General features: G+C 48.6%; 1 pseudogene across 1 annotated transcript; it reads left to right on the top strand.

Annotated features, from left to right (window-relative positions):
* The first annotated feature begins 844 nt into the window (after positions 1-844).
* On the top strand, positions 845-8,367 carry LOC108533339 (golgin subfamily A member 8K-like; annotated as a pseudogene). The gene is made up of 13 exons (XR_001886713.1): positions 845-956; positions 2,633-2,766; positions 3,332-3,386; positions 3,570-3,650; positions 4,504-4,542; positions 4,820-4,865; positions 4,954-5,038; positions 5,134-5,243; positions 6,282-6,368; positions 6,476-6,583; positions 6,793-6,880; positions 7,514-7,605; positions 8,163-8,367. The product of XR_001886713.1 is annotated as a golgin subfamily A member 8K-like (transcript).
* Positions 8,368-9,167: the final 800 nt, after the last annotated feature.

Consider the following 9,167-nt stretch of genomic DNA (forward strand, 5'->3'; position numbering starts at 1 on the left):
GATTCTCCTGCCTCAGCCTCCCGAATACCTGGGATTACAGGCACCCATCACCACACCTGGCTAGTTTTTGTATTTTCAGTAGAGACTGGGTTTCACCATGTTGGCCAGGCTGGTCTCAAACTCCTGACCTCAGGTGATCCACCACCTTGGGCTCCCAAAGTGCTGGGATTACAGGTGTGAGCCACTGCACCTGGCCCAAAAGTTTTGTGTTTTTACAGATATTAGACATGTTTCTTGTTTAAGAAAAAATATCTTAACAATAATGTAAGAAAATAAGAGAAATGTTTTTCCAGAAAAAAGAAATCAGTGTGATTATTTCATCTTATTGGAATGTTGGATAATATAGTCTACTTCATTAATCATCAAGCATGCTATAGATTTTCCATTTTTATAGGATCTGTATCTCAGTTAAGGTAATATGGGTATTTTTGCACTGTATTTGAAGATGAAAAATACAGGCCAAAATCATAGACCTTGCATAGAAGCTGGGTAATGAAGAAAGCTCTGGAAGAACACATAGATACACATACACAGACACACACGGATATATATATATATATATCACACATATATTTTTTAAAGTTTCAAAGCTTTTAAAGCAAAAGCTGGTCCCTTCCCTCTCCCAGAGTGGGTGGGGACAGCAGTTTCATGGGCAGCTTTCCTTGTGAGCTACAGGTCCCCCTGGACACACTGCTGCCTGGCCATGCCCCCTTTCCCTTTCATCTTTCTCATTGACCAATGGGCTTGGAGCATTAAGGCCACGCCCCTATTCTGCATTCTACTGGGGCCCTGGTTACACCTCCTCTGGCTCAGTCACGCAGCTGCCTGGTGGGTGACTGGAGGCATTATCACTGCTGGCTGGGATTTCGCTGACATTGCCCCAACCCTGCCTCTCTCCCCACTCCATGATGGCAGAAGAAACTCGACAGAGCAAATTGGCCATAGCCAAGAAAAAGGTAAAAACGCACCACAACCCAGCCACAGATCCCCTCCAATGACAAGACCGCTGCCAGAGTCCACACAACTCCTGAGGCACACTGGACTGGGCCCCCAACCCTGGTGCCTCTGGGCTCCCCCCACCAAAGTCTTGTCAGTCAGCTCCATCCCTTCAGCAAGCAGCCCAGTCCCTGCCCTCACCAATCACCCCAGAGTGACTTTGGGTAGGTGAATCCTGGGGCTTCCCGCTCCATTACTGTGCCCTCACCTCCTGCTGCCCCAAACTCGACCACCCTGGGCTCTTTGGGCTTTTGTCTCCAAGGACCTGGGTACCCCAGCCCCAGGCCCTCTCCTCGCCAGTTGTCCCTGCATGACTTTGGGCTGGTGGCTCCTGGGGCTCCCTGCTGCAGACTCTGCCCTTCCCTCCTACTACATCATGGTCGACCTCCCTGGGCTCTTTGTGCTGGCGTCTCCAAGGACCTGGGTCCCAACCCTGTGTTTCCCTCCCCCATCATGGAGCGGCGACTTGGACAACGCACTGATGTGGTCCCTCCCGGCAACCAGGAGGAGTGGAATGTAGTGATGTCACAGTCTGCCTAGGAACTGTCATTACTGGAAGACCGGCCTTTGATCTTATGACCCAGTCCCCTAAGTGTTCTCACCCCATTTCTGGTTCCTCTGGTCACAGCACAAATTTCCAGCTGGAAGGGGAATGGAGACTATGGGACCTAGGAAGAAGAAGTTTCAGGCTGCCTCACTCCCTTAACATAGATATTGACAGTGGGAAAAGCCTACACTTCCCCCAAGAGCTCAAAACATTGACAGTATCTCTGGGTGGCAATGGGAGAATGGGTTGGTTTGGTTTTCTCCCAGGCTTCTACTTTCCAGGGAAATCTTAACATTTTCTTCTGAGTTCTCCACCTCATATTCTAATTCTCCATGGTTCTGGGACCAGACTGCCCTTCAGTCAGTGGTCTCTGAAGTGACATTTGCTCATCTTCTGTGGAATAGATCTTGGGAAACTGAACTTGATAGCTTGAATCTTCCTCATACTATCTCAACCTGGGGTACTTTGAGTGCCACAGGATAAACGTGGGACATCTTTCTGAAGCTTCGGTTTCCCTTGATTCTCTTGCGATCAAGAGAAAAACATTAATATACTTAAGGATAACAGTCACATAGGTTTCTAAGAGTATACCAGACTTCTCTCTGAAATGAGGCTTGGGTTGTCCTCTTTCTGATAAATACCCAGATTTATCAGAAAGGCTGCCTTCTGCCATGAGGACACATTGATATAAAAGTTTGAGAGGTACTGGTGCATTTCTTCACACTAACAGACGTGTGAGGATGTATGACTCTAAATCACATGGCATACAGTTCCTGCCTACTTAATGTTTAGTTTTCTACCTCTGGCTCTGGTTTTGGTCCCTGGCAGCTGCTGATTCTTGGCAAAACTGCAGAGCTTGGAGTCAGAAGACTGGGTTCCAAAGTTCCAGTATCACCTTTTTCTTTTTTCTTTTTTCTAGCCATGATATCAATCCCTCTCAGTCACTAAATGATTGTGACAACACCTTGTACAGTTGTTGGTATCATTAAATCAGATGGTGTATAAGAGTATTTTGTAAAAACTGTAAAGGAGGATGTGGCTGTAGGAGTTGATAGTTCTCATGAGTATTACTGCTCTTCTTTCCCACAGTTAAAAGAATATTGGCAGAGAAACAGTCCTGGTGTTCCAGCAGGAGCAAAGAGGAACAGGAAAACAAATGGCAGTAGCCCTGAGACAGCCACTTCTGGTGGTTGCCACTCACCTGAGGATGTGAATCTTGGCTGGCCAGGCTCCTGGAGACAGGGGGCCCAAGGGGCAGTAGAGGGTAATTGTTAAAATTGTGGATATGACTGTGGCGCTGTTCAGAACTCGGTTTGAATCCTGCCTCTCTGTTGCTAGGGATAGGATTTAGGAGTGCTTGAGCTCTTTGGGGCCTCTCTTAGCAATGTGTATAATAGAGTGGGTGAGTTGTTTGGACTCCATTTGTTGAGGTTTAAATGAGATTTGTTAGTGTTTTATGTTAATCCCTAGTACATGGCCTGCTGTAAACACCCAGGATACCCAGATATGGTCATTGATGTTTGATTTTCCTCATCCCCAGTCATAAGGGGAAGCCAGGACAATGAGAAGAGCCACTTGCCATCAGGAGTCACCGAAAGGGCCCGAGGGTGGGATGGTGGGGAGATAAGAACCATGAGAGAAGTTGGCACAAAGGAGTTATGGGACAAAGCGTCCAAGATAGGCAGAAAAGAAAATGTTGCCAGTTGATGGGGAAGTAAGGAAGTCAGAGGGCTTAAACACTGAGGGGGACAGAACATCTCCATGTACACTCTCATCTCCTGTTGTCAGCAACAGGTATCCATGGGAGGACCCTACATCACCTGCTACCCTGAAGGATCTGGAGGTAAGAGGCTCTGGGTGGAGGTGCAGTGACCCTGCCGGCCAACCCTCCAACCTCCTCCCACAGCGGGGAATGGGTGCCCCTCTGCCAGCTGAGAAAGCCCCACACACACCTCAGCCCTAATGATTGTTCTCTCTACCTCTCCCCTACTCCTCCTCCACCTCCTCCTCTCTGCATGAGCCTCAGAGCCTGTGCCAAGAACTAGCAGTAGTCCTGGACTGAAGGTCCATAAAAATCAGTTAACTGAATAACACTGTAACATTTTTGGTACGAGTCCAGTGGGGCCCCCTGATTCCATGCTGCCAATCCTGGGCTCCAGTTTCCCCTTGGGACCCTGAAGAAAGGGGCTGGGGGCCCCTGGTGCCAAGGACAAATAAGGAGTTGGGGTACCCAAGCCTCACCTGGAGGGACCCCAGAGCATGCAGCATGACTTTTCTTTTGCTGCCCTCTTTGCTGACTCTCTCCTCTCCAGACACCCCTGCTCGAGTCCTTGCTACACACACCCTGAGGTGGTTGCCTCTCAGGGAAGTGCTAGCTTGACTGGTTGTCAGGGGCCCCATATTTCTGCCATGACTCAGTCCCTAATTTGCTCTTTGATTCTGGACAAGCCACCTCTCCTTTTTGGGTTCATGTTTCCAGAGGAGGTAGTGAGTATCAAAGGTCTCTGTTAGCTCTGAGAGTCCAAGATTTAAAGGCCCCCTAGAATGGAAACCTCAGGGACAAGGGCTCCTGTCTGTCCTTTTCTGTCCTATATCTGCTGTGAAGAACCATACCTGGCCCATACATTCTCAGTAAATATTTATTGAATGAAGGCACTTTTCTAAATCAAAGCTGGCAGAAGTGGGGGGTCTTTCTCAAACTCCATCTCTAGAGGTTTATGTTACTGTCCTCTCAAGAGATTCCAGATTCAGACTGAGTTCTGTGGCTGTGGGCAAAAACTAACAAAGACCCAAATCCTCTGTCCTTGGGAGCCTGAGGAGACTTTACCAGTTCATGTTCCCATTATGTCTGAGAACTTTGCCTTTAAAATCCATACCTGGCCCCTGCCTACCGCTTCCTGGTCTGGGGAATAGAGTTGAGGGGGCTACCCTCCGTCACTTTAATTTGACTCTCCCCACAGAAATAACAGAAGAAACAAGTGGAACATCAGCTGGAAGAAGTAACGTGATTTATTTGTTTCCTCACGACATGACTGCTGGGTTTAGGGGGCACCCAGATGTAGAGGCCCCAGTCTTGTCTCGCCCACTCCCAGCCTGGGGAAGAAGGCTCACCCCTCAGATTCCACCCCATCCCCATCCCCATCCCCACAGAGTCTCTAATAACCTGGTCCCATGGGTGGGCCTGTCCTGGGGCACTGGTGGCATTCCAGGGGCATGTCTCTTGCTGTGCCATCTCTGCTTCCCCCTGGTAAGAGCTCTGCCTTCTTCTTCCTATAGGAAAAGAAGGCAAACAATGAGAAACAAAGCTGAAAGGGAGCTAGATGTGAGTGGAGGGTGTGAAGTTTTCTCCTGTCCTCCGGAGAATGTTTCTTTCCTTCTCTTTCAGCACTTGCTTGGTTTTTCTCCCAAAGATTCAAATCCAGAGATTGAATATACAGAAAGAGAAACTAAATACAGACCTGTATCACATGAAACGTTCTCTCAGATACTTTGAAGGTGGGAATCTGGGCACCCTGTCATCCTTCAATCTGGCACTTTGGCAGGTCTTTAGGGAGAGTCCTTTAGGCCCCATCTCAACTCTCTCATTACAGAAGAGTCCAACGATCTGGCCAGCCCCCTGCAATATACATTGCAGTGTATAGGAGAGTTAGAGAGGGCTCTCTCTGCTGTCACCACTACACAGGAGAAGAAGGAGACCAGTGTGAGTTCAACCACTTGCCCCATGCCCTGGGAGCCCACTTCACAGATGGAGGAGTGAGCCTAAAGGTCCCGTCTGCAGGATGGAGTGTCCTGCCCAGAAGGCAGTATGGCTATTTCTCGCTGCTTTTGTGTATGGTTGTTAGAGGCAGCCTGGGGCTGAGTCAGCTACTGTGGGTGAGCTGGGGGGCACTGTGGGGAGAGAGCACTGGACACAGAGCTTGTAGGTCAAGTGCCTGCCCTGTCCTTACCTGACCGTGGTCTTGGCCAAGTCCTAGATGGGGTATTGGGTACTTGCACTGTGAAGATACAGAAGAGTACCTTTAGTATGTTACCATTTCTGTAGAGACAGGAAAAGTGTGTGTGTGTGTGTGTGTGTGTGTACATACTATGATAATATACATAAAACATGTCTGCAAGGGTTCATAAAAAATTCAGGAGAGAGCAACAGGGTGACTGGGAGATACTTCCCTTCTGTACCTTCTGAGTTTTGGACTATGTGAATGTATCATCCTTTCAAAAAGTGAACAAAAGATTAATTTTCCCCTTCCTGTCTGTGCCCCATCCCCAGCAAGAAAATGGGCTTAGAGAATTGGATAGACCTGGGTGTTCAAATCCCAGCTCGGCCTAAGTGATCTAGACAAGCACTTACCCTCAAATACTCCATGTTTTTTCATCTACACAATAGACGTAATCATAGTAACTGCCTCCTATGGTGGTTGCAAGGATTAAATGGGATTGCTAGCACGGTACCTGGTGAAGCACTCCATAAAGGTTCAAACAGTGGTAATAATAACAGTAACAACAATAGCAACAGTATCTGATCTCTCTGCGCCTCTGTTAGCCAGCTGGAAATTTGATCTCTTTCCCTGTCCCTTCCAACTTAACTGAGTTCTTTTAAAAACCAGACCATGGGCTTGGAAATGCCTTGATCTTTACTGACCTTAGCTGTATATTGAGCCTAGCCCTAGCCCTTTTAAGGGGCACTCTGTGGAATGGCCCAGGCTCCCCAGATCGAAACTTCTCACTCTTCACCATCCAGTTCTCAAGCCGCAGTAAAGCACTTATTGAGTGGCAGTTAGAGCAGTCCATACAGGAGAAGGCATGGCTGAAAGCACACCTGACACGGGTGAGGTTTTGCAGAGGGTGGTATGTGGAAGGAAGATGACCCCGGGTGGCCAGGAGCAGGAGAGGACCAGTGACAGCCCTTCCTAACTTCTGTGCCCATTCTTGCAGTTGAAGGAGTTGCTTAAACAAGTCCAGCTAGAGAGAGATCAATATGCTCAACATATAAAAGGAGAGAGGGCCCGGTGGCAGCAGAGAATGAGGAAAATGTCACGGGAGGTGAGATCTGACCCTTCAGCACGCCCCCCTGCCCCACCCCCACTTAGATAGGTCACTGGATCGTTCTGGGCATCTGTAAAATGGGAATAGTACAGCCAGAGGTGATCATGGGTCTAGGCTTTGTGGAGGTGGCGGCAGAGAGGGAGATGGTAGCCTGTCCAGCCACCAGCCCCTCTCTCCAGGCCTCTTTCCCTCTGTGCTTTGGGCAGGTTCACACATTGAAGAAGGAGAAGCAGCATGATATGCATCAGCTAGAGAAGCTGGAGAGGAGCTTGTCCAAACTCAAAAACCAGATGGGTAAGATGGAGCTAGTGTGACCTGGGAGCAGGACTGGCATCAGAGGGCCCTGGGGGTGGCTTAGAATGCCCCAGGGAGGTGGGTGGATGGAAGGGCTTTGAGGCAGAGGGAAAGAGGTCTGTGCCAGGAGATGGCAAGTCTTGTCATCTACATGAGCTTCAGTGTCCCCATCAGCAAAGAGGGCCCATTGTCAGCCACCCACAGGGCTCTCTATCTGAAAGTGGCTTGGAAGATTGGCTACCATCTGGGTGTGAGGAATCATTAGCCGTGAGGCCAAAGTTGGGGAGTCTGAGAGGAGCTGTGCACCAAGAGGAGGGTTTTTTTTGTTTTTGTTTTGTTTTGTTTTGTTTTGTTTTGTTTTGTTTTGAGAACCAGAGGCCCTTATTGTCGGCTTCCTTTCTCAGCTGAACCCCTGCCCCCGGAGTTCCCAGCAGTGCCCTCTGAGGTGGTGGGACTGTGTCTGGGTGGTATAGTAACATTTTGGTTCTTAAAAGTAAAAATAAAGAACAGAGGCTCATTCCTCTCTGGGGAGGGGCTGGCTCAGGGTTACATAGTGAGGGTGGAGGCAGAGGTGGGCCCACAGTACCTCCCTTATTGGGTTGTCTGGGGACCCCTCTGGTCACCTGCCACCAGGAGGTGGAAGAGGGCATCTGGACAGTGAGGAGGAGGAGGCACCTTGTTCCATGCCGAGCGTCCCAGAGGACCTGGAGAGCTGGGAGGCCATGGTGAGCCTAACTCCCCCTGCACCCCTTTTGCCACCTTCCTCTGTGGTTCCTCCAAGACCCCTTTATGCTCTTAGTTTCCCTGCCTTCTGATTTCTCTGGACCCTCACCCCTTCCGGGAGACAGTGGTCAGACACCATTTAACCTGTGACCAACAGGTGCACTCTCTGAGGCCCCAAGGGAAGGGGCTGCACTCCACCTCTCTGCCCCATTTGTTCTGTATATGCCCCTACAAGAATGCTTACATCTTGCCTTCCAGTGGCATTTTTCAAGTCCGCTGGAGCCAGTGCCCAGGAGGAGCAGGCACAGTTATGAGAGCAGGTGAAAGAGCAGACGGTGTGCTGCCAGCACCTGGTTCACCTGGTGGCCTTGGCCCAGAAGGAGCCAGAGGCAGCGGTCCCAGCCCCAGGGACTGGGGGCAAGTCTGTGAGTGGGGAGACCCACCGGGCCCTGCAGGAAGTCATGGAGAAGCTAGAGGTGACTGAGTCCTGGCATGGGCCAAGAAGCGCAGGGGTGGGGCAGGTCGCTGCCGAGATGCGACCCCATTATGTTGACTCCAGAGTGGCTTTATGGAATTCCCAGAGGAGAAGGCAGACCTGAGTGAGCTGGTGGAGAAGCAAGAACTTCAATTCATCCAGTACTGGAAAGAGAGACGCCATCAGTGAGTGGGAGGCCAGGGCACGGCAGGGGTCTTGCCATTTGCCTAGGCTGGTGTCAAACTCCTCAAGTCATCCTTCTGCCTCAGCCTCCTAAAGTGCCAGGATTATAGGCATGAGCCACTACACACCGCCTGGAATTTTTTTTAAAAGAGTCAATTAAAGTGCTTCATTTAAGTGTATGTCTCTAAGACAATTTAATAATTGATTAAATATTGTTGAATAGACTGAAAACACAACATCCAAGCACATTAATTAAGCAAATAATGCAAGTGTAGCTCTCACACTCCATAAATGTTTTCTAGGTGTCATTCCAAAGCCATTCTTTTTAGAGGATCTTTAAGAAAATGCTTGGCTGTCATCTAATTATTATACAAGATATTAAGAATTTACTGAGTTTACAGTTCTTTCTATGAAGGAAAGAATGAAGTCTACACCCGAGAGAAACATTGGAATTTTCATTTAAGTAAATCTCTATTCTCATTTAAAATGTTGCTAGTGCTCTTGTCGGCAATAGACACATGAAGCAAAAATTTTCCTTTTACATTTGAATTTCAACTGCATTTAAAGTGCTATAAATACCATGAATACATAAACTAAGGGAATGAATGTATTAACTCTGATGCAGTTTGTCAGGTTTTAACAGTAGTGAATCTTGGGATCGGTACATCTCAATTCAGTATAGCTATGGTAAATGACATAGAGATCGCTGAATTGTTGTATTTCCAGGACTTTTCAAAAGTGACTATTAAGGTTGGCCGTGGGATCTAGCAAGGTATTGTCCTAGAAGATTTGTGGCCTTCTCCTAAACCAGACTGGGAAAATTCTGGTTCTTCTATTCACTGACATCTGAAAGGGCAAAGAGGGAGGCACCATGAGATTCTGCAGTTGCAGGCCTCTCAGGATGAG

This window comes from Rhinopithecus bieti, unplaced genomic scaffold, assembly GCF_001698545.2.
Source record: "Rhinopithecus bieti isolate Rb0 unplaced genomic scaffold, ASM169854v2 scaffold_429, whole genome shotgun sequence".
NCBI classification, from domain to species: Eukaryota; Metazoa; Chordata; class Mammalia; order Primates; family Cercopithecidae; genus Rhinopithecus; species Rhinopithecus bieti.